Source organism: Battus philenor, unplaced genomic scaffold (genome assembly GCF_028537555.1).
Source record: "Battus philenor isolate CCGP_79_NKW_IND1 unplaced genomic scaffold, ilBatPhil1.0.hap1 SCAF_8, whole genome shotgun sequence".
NCBI lineage: Eukaryota > Metazoa > Arthropoda > Insecta > Lepidoptera > Papilionidae > Battus > Battus philenor.
In genome coordinates, this window is record NW_027181748.1 from 9,518,948 (window position 1) to 9,533,340 (window position 14,393).

Here is a 14,393-nt window from a genome sequence, read left to right on the forward strand (position 1 = left end):
AAAATCAATTCGCATCGTTAAATTTGTTCCGAGCAGCAGGCAGATACGTAACGTCATCGAGTTGTTACTTGTACCTACACGCCACTGGTAATTTGGACGGTGCTAATTATAGGTGCTATTGCGGTTATAATAAGATCCTCCCAACTTCCCAGAAACGAGGCCGCCGGCTTTATTAATATTTATCCAATACACACCCGAATGCTCCGTCCCAAGCTAACTGACGCAGTCAAAGAAAACACGCCGGCCAGAAATAAAGTCGTAAAGTACCGGAACGATTTCAATCGATGTTCTCCGTATGTATATTGGATTATAAATGCGCAGAAAGTATCGATGAAATAACCATTGACGAAATTATCTAAATTTAAACGCTCAAGGTGTCCCCGGCGCAAAGTTACGGCTTGCTGTTTATCCTCGTATTACCCTGCCAGGGCAGACGTTCTGACAATGTGACAGAAAATAAATCTGAATACACTTACAAATAAACTGTTTCACGGCGTAAATCATAACAGTAACGAATAAAAGGGCAAGCACATCAAAGAAAAAGCCAATCAACCGATTGAGCACGTAATTTTAAAGAAGTGGCATTTACTAGAACATTGCCTGTCTGCGAGAGAATAGCTATCTTTGTCTACGAAGTATCGGTAGGTACCTTCAGCTTGCTTTTTGTTTGTATATTATAAAATATTGTGTCTGTAAAACTAATTTGATTCCAAGAGTTTTATATATGATTCATTATATTTAATAATTTTAATACTTTAATGAAACTGAACCTATTTTACGCTCTGTATTTTTTTCATTGACAAAAAATAAAAAAAAATGTTCATCGAGAAATATGAAATCAAATTCTCATAAATGAAATTACAGATATTCGTGTGAGTAACCATTACATACATTTAGTTACTATTATGTTTCCCACGATTCATCGAATTAATCCGATTAAATTAAGTTAAGCTGCAAAAATGGTAAGTTATATAAGATCGCATCAAAACGCCTTCGGCTTCCTCAGAAGCAGTTGCAGTCAAGCACGCATATCGCACAACACGCATATGCTACGTTCTTTACTGAATGACAGACATGCCTTCCGGGAAAGTGAAATTCCTATCGACTCTTTTAGAAAATCGTTTGCTGCGCAATTTAAATAAATTGGCATTATTTTCGTAATCTTTTAAATTATTTTAAATATTAATGGAATAAGCTTATAATAGGTTTGCAATATAGAGAATTCGTGTTTATCTTCCGTTTTTTTGTAACAACAATGACATCAGTTTATATCTTTTCAACGTAAAATGTTTTCCTTAATTTGGAAGGTGACATATTTTCTTAAAAGAAACTAGTTAGCGTAATATATGTCTATAATTTCTTGTTTAGTTCCATAAAGAATATTAACGATTACCGCATGTAGATACATTAATTTTTACTATTTGACTTGATTATTGATTCTGTACGACGTCCACTGTTGAATATGGGTCTCTCACATAGATATCTAATAAGACCGACAGGAAGCGGCCTGCATCCAGCGTTCATACAGGGGTGAACGTTCTGCGGCGGAAATGGTGATGATGATGATAGATTTCTAGACATATCTTTTTGTTTGTGTAACAAAAACTTTGCATTATTAACAACAATTCTTTTGTTGGTGTTAGGTTTCGTCTAATATTTAGTAATGTACATCGCAACACTGTCCATGTGTTAAAATTTTGTGATTGATGTCAGAGCAAGCATTATAGGTATAATAATATGCAGTTCTGCGGTTGTTGGATACTGGACGCGGATTGGCCACTCGCCAATAATCTGGCCTCAAATTGATTCTGCTGTTGCCGTACCGAAAGTTTTTACACCCGATACATGTATTAGGAGTATTAATTATTTTTAAAGTATTAATATTCTACATATTTAAATAACAGAGATTGTAAAAACTTACGCTGAATGTTATTACAAATGATTCAAAAGATTGTGTAATAAAATCGATGGATTTTTTTTAAATTTCGAAATATTGCAACCTATCGTTACTTGCAAAACATATTTAATTTGCATCAAGACGAGCGCATTTTTCTAGAACGATGACCAGTTGGTCGACGGATTCTTAAGAAATTAAATGCTTTATTTCCAGAGTGAGAAAAGGTTCATAAACCCTTTGCGAACGAATGCCATAGTACTCGCAACATTGCAAATATTCTAAAAGATTTTTTTAGTTACAGCATTCCTTCGCCATGAGAAATGCACAAACTGACTGTAGGAATGAATTGGGAACACTACACTCTAAGCATGAATCCTCACTATATACACAAGATAACCATGGGTTACAACCTCCAAGAAAAACGTAACACCGGCCATTCCACGCAAACCTAGCGCCTCATCATGATTGCACAAGTATATATTTATTTGTAGGTTTCTTTTTATGTGAAAACGGTGAATTCTATCTAAAACTAACTGTTCAGATTATTATAAGTGTTTTTTGATAATTTATTCTTAATATGATTTCCCGAATGTTTAAGATTTTCATCTGGGCCAGTCCATCCACCAAATTTTATTTTTTGAAAGTATTTGATATAAATTCTTTATTAGTATACCTGAGATGTATCTAATCGAATATTAAAATTCTCTCGAATGCCTAATTTTTAGACAGATGTATGTTAATTTTTGACCACTGTGGTTATGTATGCTTTAGTGGTTTCATTAGGAATTTTTTACAATATTTAATATAATTTTCTTTCAATGATATATTTTAATGATATATATGAATAACCAAAGCATATGTTCAAAAATAATATAATTGTCAACGAGCATTATCTTTCAACATTACATTGCCCTAATAGGTGTACATGCTTTCTTTTATTGAGCTCAATTTTTCGTAAGTGAAATATTTAGTATATTAATATAAATAAAAGTACTTATTAGTTTTTAAATCCATTATAAACTGTGAATCTTGAATAATATTTAATGCAAACGTCTATATTCTCAAAGGCTATTGAAAGATTGCATTTATAAACTAGTACTGATATTATGAATAGATGTGGACAAATTGTAATGTGACTAAATTAAGATATCGCTAAAACTGCACTCAAAAGTTATGCGATGATATAGTTTCGACTTTTATCTCCGATGCCTAACGTTGTCGTAAGCTAAGACCGGTCGGACGTCTGGCTTTTGGCCAACTTACTTTGCTTTAAATTGCTTCTACCTCTCAGACAGCTCTCACGATTTTTACCAATAAAGACGCAAACCTATGATAACATTAGATATCTTCTACATTATCGCGAAACAGAAATCCGTCTATCCTAATGGACAACGTAGACACAACATAAACATTAAAAAAGAGTTAATCGAAGTGAAATACCAGTCGGAATTTGCTTGGTGAGTCATTTTTTTAGTGTAAGTGACGTTACTAGCTAACTTGATGCTAAGTTATACAATTTACCTCTGTATTACCGAAGTAGTCATCACTATTTTACATTTTTGCCTAGTAGTTTAGTAATTTTACCAAAGCTCGTTCACGTTAAGAATTCATTGGATCAAATCGTTACGACACGACCGTTACGTTTGAAAGTACGCCAACAATTAGTCACTGTGTCATTTGAGTTTTGAATTAGGAACGATTTAGTTGTTTAAGGGTAATAGCTAGGTCGGCAGACAATGATGATGACATTCTAACAAGAAGGCTGACGGAGAACATATTGCTATAGTGTTCTCCAAAAATCTCGGCAAGGCTTATAAACGGAAGACACAAGCTTCTTAATATTTGTACCTAAGTGACAGAAGAGGTCTTTCACCTACAAAAATGTTTTCAATTTGAAGGGAAATAAAGAATTGATGATATGGACATTTCAATTAGTCATTGCACTAAATGTGCGTCACCCACATGAATATATAGTGAGCGTTGTCCTCATTTTGCATTTTAAACTTTATTGTAATAAATAGCAATTGTAGAAATATAAAATTATTTGTAGCTACTTCTTAAGCAGAAATTAACAATTTTCACAATCTTCTTGGTAATTACAAATAAAAGAATAATTTGATCAAGTATATAATTCTAACCTTTCATCTTAATGGTTATAATGGACGAAGTTTTTATATTTAGCTAAGTATCGAAGGAAGATGTTAAACAAATGAGTTCAGAAATTGGGCAAAGAGCGAGAAGACAACTTTTACTAGTGGTAAAATAGAGGTAAGCACGCTAAACATACCCGAGGAGCATGTATTGCTCTCCGAATGTCGTAGCAAGTTTATTTCCACTGGCCCACTGCCAGCAGCCTCCGCTTGAAATTGCTTTTACTGTACACCGGAGCAATGATATCGCAACACTGCACAGGGTACCCGTCTTACTAGCATACGCCACGTGTACTGTCGGAGATTTGTACCGAATTAGATGAAACCTTGAAAGTCAAACGGTTAATAATCTGAAGCAACCAAACCGCGATTCCCATTATCGATGAACAAAAACCATAAGTTTTGGATCCAAAATGGTTGAACGTTACAACTACAATGGAATTTCTTTATTGAATAGGCCCTCTTAATACTGTTTATAGATAATTTAGTAAATTAGACTGACCATACACAAAAGTTGGTGAAAGAAATCGATCAGTTTCAAGATTCGAAAGGTTCTAGCCAGGACTACGACTTTCAGAAATAAAGAAGTAATCTTAAAAAGAAGATATTAGAGTGCGACCAAACATCATATTCGATAGCATTCGGTGGTGTCAACCTTTATGGTTTTTACATCATTATTGAACTTATAGTTTATCCATCCTGAATTCTAGAGCTAAAAACTGTTTTCGGCAGTTCATTTCTTCTCAGGGTTATGTTTCTTGAAGGAGTCTAGTTTAAGAAGGATGAATCGAGTAGAGTTTGTAGCCAATAAACAGACATTCCCCTCCGATGCTACAACGTGATGAAAGATCACATTCTGTAAACACGGTTAGCACATCCATATGATCAGGTTTTATCTAATCGAAGTACCTGGACGCTTAACAACACTCACACAACAAACAAAAAAACTAATAAGCGATGCGCGCCTGATCATTACCGACCCAAATTCTAATGACCCATTTCAATGGACTCCTTTTCTTTTTCGCCTCGGTTTTAATCAAATTATAGGTTTAGGCGTATTATAATATTTCAATACGTCTAAAGCGATATCGTTTCGAGAATTTTAGCTTTTTATTGCCCGAATCTTTTTTGTTTCGTTATAATTTAAAGTCTAAAAGAAACCAAAAAATTGTTGGTTCGCTTTACTTGATATTAAAAAAATTTAAAGCCATGTCACATAAAAATTGAATTAATGAAAATTAAAAAGACATTGTTATGAATTTAGAAAATTACACTGAAAGAAGATCATATAATAACCACTCGTTGATAGTAAGACTTGTAAATCACCGCTATTTTTTTTTAATTTAAAATATATAATATTATTGTTATTGTACATTATTAAAAATTCAGTAAGTGAATGCTATTATTTCGCAAACACTGCGGCGCATAGCTAAGGCAGCAGGAGCACCAGAAACGACATGGGCATAACCATTACCAAAGAAGAGTGCACGACCGAAAAGAAGAAATTAAAATAACTTGTAACTATAATACAACTGGTGTTTACTTCGACAGAGTAATTAACTGTTTTAAAACTTGGCTAAACCAATGCAAAATAATTAAACGTTTAATCGTTTTTACGTAGCTTTACTGAGGATTTAGTTTTTACACAGGCGTTGTGTCTTAAAGTGAATGCACAGGTCATATTCCATCACGCAAATCTGGTGAGACTTCGTAGATATTATGTTAATAATCTACAATTGACAAATATATACACACATAAGTTTCCGTAATATTATAATATGTTCCTCCAGTATCTTAAGTTACAGGAAATTTTACTTAAATATGCATATATGATACAATGGATTTAAAATTCACATCCTCATTTACACAATAAAGTTAAATATATAAAAATAATAAACAAAATTTACGTAGACTTTTACAATTGTTATAATGAGCAGTTTCCGCAATTAACTACAGCTGAAATAACGATAACGTTTTTGTTTGGATTCTACGGTTAATCATACTTAATTCAAGTGCTTGTAAAAAATCACTCTACAACTTCTATATTTTGTATACAGTATAAAATCATTTAGCAAAACACACACATAGATAAACTAACGTGATATTAATAATCATAATTAACTATTATGTTACAGGAATATATAATAACATTACTGAGTTTGTTATAAATTTAAGCGGGTTTATTGAAGCTGCTAATAAAAATCTTTTGCAGAAAGTTTGTAACTTTTATTTCTCGCTATTCCTCCAGGATCAATTATTCAAGCACTTTAGCGAGAAAATTACAGATCTACTACTATACATGTTAGGCAAAACAGTACAAAATTAGAAAGACAGGAACTTCTTAAAATTTTTAAGCCAAATCCCAAAGCATAATTTGTATTTATTTCCACAGTTATACATATGCCTGTGATCAAAAACCTGAAAGCCAAGCTGTCCATTTAGGGACACTATGAATATCCCGTACGTCAGTCAGTACCAGATAAGGATTGCCTTGAAACAGCTCAAAGCAACAAGGGGCCAGGTGAACATCGGAACTTCTGAAAACGGGCTGAACACCACTACTTAAAATCCTTCAGAACTTCTTCGAATCGGTCTTGCCTGAAAAAATAATCACAATATTTTTTTATTTGTATCATTATTATCAATGTTCAAATATTTACACTATTCCGTAAATAAAATAAATAAATAAACGTAAACACGTAATAGTTTTTTTTAAAAAATTCATAATTTAATAGAGCATTTCATAGGTAATTTGCTCTTTTCAGTTTCATTTGTTGTAGAAAGAGACAACACTATGGGGGTTTCCCTACCCCGAGGCGTAGTGGGAGGCAAAAGATTAACCCAGTTTTGTTATTTGTCCACTGTCAGTGGAGTACCTATTCACAATGCGGTCGTAGTATGGCCCGTTGGATCCTTTGCCCGTTTAACGTAATTGCAAATGATTAATGTGTCTGTACACTGATGAAACATTCTAGAAATTGGTAACCAATGCCTCACTTTTGATTGACGGCTATTTTACACAAAACATGTTGAAAAATTAAAATGATGAACTTTTTTTAAGGGGTTCTAAAAAATTAGGAATCATAGTAACAGTGGCTTTTAATTCCTACGCGAATGTAGAAAGTCCTTCCATATCTTCGCAAATTCATGTAGTACAACATTTTGCGTTGTTTTTGCAACGAACACAGTAGAAGTAATATTCACTACGCCACTAATAAGCGGAATACCCACAACTTACAAACAAAGAAGAGTTTTTTACTTCTATGGTCCAAGATATTATAAAAGTAATTTCTGAGCACTGTCAAATATTTCTTTAATTAAATTTCAATGTTTTAATGGAATTTATATATTTTCATAAAACAATTATTTATTAATTTATCTAGAGTTTGAGATTCAAGAATCCGCGACCTACAGATTAATAATTTTTTCTGTTTTAAAGCGAATATGTAGCTGTCCGAGTGTAGCCATTGAGATCTTTTTGCTTCTTTTTTTAAGGGAGCAAAGTGAGATCCGCCCTAACTCATGAATACAAGTGCGACCTTTGTGTGTTCCATGACACACACACACATACATATACACATATATATACATATATATATATATATAAATATGTGTGTATGTGTGTGTAAATATGTGTGTGTGTGTGTGTTTATAAGTTAAATAAATTAACATATTATTATGCAAAAAAACTCTTAAATAATAATACATTGCTAAAATTGATAGTAGTAGCTTTTTTAGAGACATTGCTAATTAATAGCTCAATCCTACGCAGCACTTAAAATTTAAAACTTAATGTGAATACCAAATAAACCGTCGCTGTGTACTTAGTCTAGACATTAATATTCTTCCAAGAAAATATCTGCTTTTTTATTAATAAAGCATTTATTACCGTAACGTGTGTTAGTTTAAACAATAAAATAACAACATTGAAATTACGTAAAGCTTACTAGTACTCGAAACGTTGAGGCCAATGATCAATTGAACGAAAAGTTCTTTACTGCCAATGTTTTAGATTGTTTTCGGGATTTCAAAATATCATAGCATACGAGACTCTAAATCTGTTTATAAATCATAATCTAGCGGATATATCGGAACTAGATGACGGCCAATTTTCAGCTCTGATGAAGTCCAAAACGTACGCTTCCATCCACGCATGAGTCGGTCAAGCTTTATGACCTGATTTCTGAGGTTTTCTGATAGGATATTCTTTGCGGTATTGGTATTGGTAAGAAGGTTAATCAACCTCTCAAGAATCTTTAAATACTGGTGTTTATATTTTAATACCATTTATTATTAAGGTTGGGAGACAATCTTCGTTAGTAAATATGGTCGTCGTTTGTATGGGGATTTCATTTTTTAAATGTGTGAATTACAAAAAAGGACTATCCTTATCATCGAGCGTTATTTTAAAAAATCTCTTTTTTATCAATATTAACTACTACTATTTGTTTAATATTCGTAATTTATTGATTTCCTGCATTTTTATTTACGAGTTTGCAAAGACCCTCTCTAATCTTTTCTATTTCTTTTTATCCTTTACTACTATGTGCTACATCTTTGGTGACGGTATCTTTCTTAATTTTGGTTGGAAAGCGGCAGTCTCTGTCAGCGCTGACCTGACGTATTGGGGAAGATAAAAAATGAAGCGATTTTTTTATTAATAAGGCCTTAGTTCAGATATTAAGAATAAATTAAATGCTATAAATTAGATAGTTAATACATTGATGCCGTCAAATATTTTGTCGTTATTTTATGGTCTGTTTTCTTGAATTGTTTTACAGTGAATGTAAAGAAATCAGTGGCATTAAAAGTATCTATTGGATAGAAACTTTATTTATGTTAGCTATATCCTAAGTTGTCATAGTTCAAATGTGACGATGAATTAAATGATTTGATTACTGCAACTATAAAAATATCCTTTAAATCTTTTAATTTGTTTAATTGTATTAAAGATTTACAAGAAAAAGACTGTTAAAACTAGTTGCTCAAAACTGAGACATCAGATAAGTGTAATGTTTTAATTTTATAAAAGATGTTATCATTGTAGAAAAAGAGCAGTAATGCTTGTTATGTCAGCAATATAATGAGTGTTGATGTTTAAATTATTTATTAAACGGTAAAAACTATCAAAATCTATAGCAACTATATTATATTAACTTTTGATATTAATTACTTCACCTAGGCATAGGGCATAAAATATAGGCCTTGCTGTCGCCATATAGACCGGTCCAGTGAATTCCCGCGACTATGACTATGTTGTCGATCCACTTAGTTTTATTAAATGCTTCTACATGATTTACAGAAATGAGTTGTTTCGTTTAAACTTACTGAGATTTAAAAAATATTTTTTTTATGGCGTTACAAAGACTAATGTTATAATTAAAGCGAAACCAAGTAAGCGAAGAGTATTAAACTACGCTCCCGTGACCTAACCCGCCGCGATTTTTAAAATCAGGAGAGGGAGGGACACCACGACCCCTCCGCCTCTTATCCGGCAGACGAAGGGTTGAATGCGACGAGGGGACAAAGTAGAAGAAAACTGTTATTAAAACGCTAGAGATTACCGCCGTGCCTTTTTTACTTTGAGATGACCAGGTTTCACTTTCATTCCAAGCTTATTATATTAGGGAAATATGTTTATTTCACATAAACATTTAACGAAAGCTGAAAATATGGACATGGAACTGGACAATATCAAAGTCTTTATTTTCGTCGGTCGTAAACGATATGAAATACTGATTTTTTATATTTTTAAGGTTTTAAAACTATCTGTGTCGCGGATAATAAATACCATGATCATTCCTCTACTTGTTTAAGTCTATGGTCGTATACATTATGATTGGCTAAAGGAGTAAAGCCTTAACGGAGGGAATGCACAACCTGTAAAATAATAAATAGAACAACCTATTCAAATATAAATGGTTTCAGAAATAAAAACAACGTAATCTTGACGTACTCAGAAAAAGCGTTTAGGAAACTCGGATTCCAAGATATTGGACCAATTATTGTTAACTATCTGTCCCTGCGGACTTTGTACCACTAAGTTATTGGTCTATTCCATTCCAATAGAAAAAATACATATTTAATTGTGATCACTTTACACAGTTGAAAATAGGTTCAAAACTTTAAAGTGAATCAGCTATAGATTTACCCCTTTTGTATAAAATAATCGAACGTAAACTATCACTACAATAAACAAATTGATCGCTCGATTGATTGATCGATTGATTTGTTGATATACAAAGGTGTCCAAGATAAAGTCAATTAAAATGTAAGTCAACTCATAAAAGGGAGCGATTTCAGAGATTATTCTCTAGTCAGTCACATGTCTAATTTTCCATGTCAAAATCTGAGTGTCCGTTGAAAACGGTTAAGAGCAAAGCTTCGAAACAAATGGCAGCGCTAATATTCCTCCCGGCCAATACGCCCGGCGTAATTTAATCCTGGCGCGGCGGGGCATCCAGGAAAATCTATAAATCTGCCGCCATTAGAGCGGAGGACTCCCCGGGACTCTTATTTACTCCGGGCACAAATTCAGATGACAATGTTTTAGGGGAAGGAGCTCCGTTACTGCCCCACGTCGCGTCTCGCAGGGTTGTCACCAACGGCGTTATTAAGATTGCACTTGCAGTTGTGCAAATAACGTAAACATTTACAGAAAAACCACTGTTTTGTATACCATGTATACTTATTTAAAAAAAACACAACACACTTATAAAACCAATAAAAAGTAATACTTTCATTATTATTTTTTTAGCATATTAAACCTGTTTTGCGTTTATAAGTTTTCGTGATTCATTAGAACATTTTAAAATTGTAAACAAACGAAATAAAAGAGTTAGTCATTTCATATTTTTGAATAAATATTTTATTAAAACATTAGAAGTGACAACCCTATGTACACCGCCTTTTCCCCGCCCCCCGTCAATTACCAACCCTGACCGATCCGAGGCGAGACTTATTGACGGACGGCTCGTCCCGACTCTTTGTTTCTACGCTAACCTCAATTGATCCGTAATTCGATCGAAAGCTTACAAAATGTCTTCAGTTCCAACTCCATACTCTTTCTGAGTTAATTGTATAGTATAACTTTGTGTAAATTATTGTTATCGCTTGAGATCATAATATCTACATTATTAGTATGTATGTACATACAGGTGATTGGCTATAGGTGTAAATCTTTAAAGTGGTAAATTCAAATTGACCTATACCCTCATATGTCTCAAAGCATTAAAAAGTTATAAGTTAGTTGTATATATTGAAATGTAAATATTCGTATCACACTGAACAACGTTACAATAATTTATTTTTCACTAGAATGCGACAGGCCGGTAACTTCCAAAAGCACAAAGTCTGCAGGGACAGACAGTAAATGAAGATTAATTTTAATATATAGTTATATTTTAATATATTTTATTCAAATTTTGGGAATGCTTCTTCTTACTATATTGTCATTAGGTTATTTAATATTTCTCCATTGTCATTTGTACATGGTGTACTACGCATTAATTATTAGCAAATGAGCTATATGTGAAAGATTTAAAAGGGTAAACCCTTTCAAGCTTTTACACCTATGACCTTGTATGACCCAACCGACCCCTTCTTGTGTGTATTATCCGGACAAGTTGATATAGAGCCACTTTATATGACTAATATTATTTCTGCTAATTTCTTATATGCAGGATATGTAAGAAGAAAACTTCATGTCCTCCTAATTGATATTTCTGGATTAAAGACTCGTTTCATTTTAGATTCCAAGACGAATGGATTCACATTGTAAATATATATTTCAATTTCGTCGTATTTAACTAAATTTATATTTACTTACAGACACTGGTAAATTAGATAATAATTAATTTTGATATGTAGATATCTGTACTTTGATACCACTTTTTCTTATTATATCACCTTCGAATTATTTATTATTGCTATTGGTTTTTGGACACATTAATCAACTGCGAATGAGTTGTACATTTACCCATAGGTGAATATTTCTGAAGGAAAATAAACACTGTACCATTATTATGACATTACTAGCAATGCTATGCGCTGTATCGCGAACTTCAATTTGTAACGAATATAGTAAGTAATGTGGTAGAGTATAATTATCTTATTATGGCTTGAGGATTACAAATATCATGTATAATGTTATTTGCTAAACTGATGTCTAATTATTTAATTACGGGCTGTGTAATTACGTTGTGACAGTGTAATTGAAATGCTTTCATATTATGATGTTGCAAATGTTATCTTAAATGTAATATTAAAATATTTAACAGGAAGCGCAAAAGAATAAAAAAAATATAATTAAGTAATCAAGTTGTAAATAACTTTCAAAAATGTTTCGTCCAAACTTCAAACCGATTTGTTTTCTACCTCGGTAAATAAAACTAAAAACGTTGCGAGAGTAACTAAAGAGCACTCTATGACGACCGCCACCCTAAAGGAGGGTGGTGTGTGAACGTATGCACGGGGGTTGAAAATCATTCCGCGAATGATACAACATACAGCAACGGCTCAATCGGTGCGATATATTGCACGACCGCGCCATGGCGGACGATAATCTAGTTACCTTCACGGCACAGAGTATCCAATGCTTTTCAAACGAGACTTTTCATTTTTGAACTTTCCATAGTAATTTATTTTTTTAAAAACGTACTTTAAATGTTGTAATTAATAAATAAATTCACAAAACTTTATCTATTACATGTTGTATTCTTTACTAAAAGATTATATTTTATTTTGATTAATTTTGTCATTTTATTTTAAATATTATTATTGTTAACATTTCATAGCGGTGTCATTTATTAGTGAAATTAATTATCACTAGAAATTTCGTGGAATTATATATATTTAACACGCTATCTCGTTACATATATTTGGTATTATTTATAATCGAAATGTTTTAATATATAAAATTAGAGGAACACGACAAAGTGAAGCTCTTTTCCGTTCATAATTTTTAACAAATTCTAATCATCGACATTGTTATGGTGTGTATAATTAAAAACAAAAATCTCGTAGTGTACCAATTAAATGCTTCTATCATTGGTTGTTTAGAACGGACTTTCTGTAACAATGATTCTCCTAGGTAACGAACTTTTCAGGCGGTGCAATATTCCTTAAGACAATAGCGTGGTTCTTATCAAAACTGTTTTTCCTGTAAATTATAGCAGTAGGTTCCAGCATAACCTTACTTATTCCTGATTTTAAAAATATCTGGCAAGTATTTATTATTAAAATTCTATAACTTTGTTCATATAATGATATCATTTTCGGTTTTTTGTAATAAATGAAAATAGTTATGTAATAAAAAATACTTGCAGAAATTTATACAATAAACATCTTTAAAGAAACTATCGAGGGTTGTTAAGTATTTCACAACCAAAGTCCATCTCTTTTGCATCCCCGAGCTCCGCGGCAGTTTTTACTCTGTGTTTGTACAGAGTAACGCAGGGCATCAATATTTCATGCGAGCGGGTAATATCGGCGGTTTAAACTGGCCGAGTCGTTATTGCACATCTGAACTTTATGGGGGGCCACCCCAGCTACATAAATTTGGAGAAGTGCACTGCTTTTATGGAAAGGTGAAATACGCCACGGCAAAGCGTATTGATTTTGCCGATCAGCTATTGCATTCAAGGTGTTGATAAAGTTAAACACAAAATGGGTTATCGTCGTATGTTATTCACACATTAGTTAATTAGAAAAATGTTTGAAGATAATCCATGTCGTTTGAAAACTAGATCGATAGTTATTGAAGCAATAATATCAGTAATAAAAAACAAAAAAAAATCACTATTTACTTCTATAAAGACGTCATCTACAAATATAATGAATAAATATTCAAACCAAATAAATATGACAGGGCAAAAGTTTTACGCGGGAAAAAAATTACAGCGTGCTTTACACTTCTAGTCGTAAGAGGTGAAAACTTTCAAGTAACAAGTCTATCCAATTATTTTTTTTCTAAAATAAGCGCATTTTGTTTTCTTTTTTTGTTATAGATAATAATCGATTTTTTATCTATCGGCTACTATGGGATATTTAGCGTTATCTGTAACATTATATCAGGTCAAGATTAGGAGCGCGACTACGTTTTCAGCATATCTAGTGAAATTTTGTGTTTCACCCCGCATCGTGTTTGGGTAGTGCCCATCAGCTTCTACAAGTACGTTAGGACAGTTCAGAATTTTTTTTTATGACTTTGTGTTGCTAGTGAATATCCCATTCACCGCATGTGCTTGAGGTTCATTATATAGTTGTTCGTAAATCACGAAACACGATAGAAAAAATGGACAATAATGAAAGTTATTTGGTTTGTCTATAAGCGTACGATTTATACA

General features: G+C 32.6%; 1 protein-coding gene across 1 annotated transcript in view; it reads left to right on the forward strand.

Moving 5' to 3' along the window:
- Window positions 1-429: 429 nt before the first annotated feature.
- The window catches only part of LOC137931490 (trypsin-1-like), a 60,428-nt gene continuing 46,464 nt past the window's right edge, over window positions 430-14,393 (forward strand). Inside the window, exon 1 of the mRNA XM_068774888.1 lies at window positions 430-641. The gene's annotated coding sequence lies outside the window, so the exon portion shown is untranslated. The remainder of the gene's footprint in view (window positions 642-14,393) is intronic.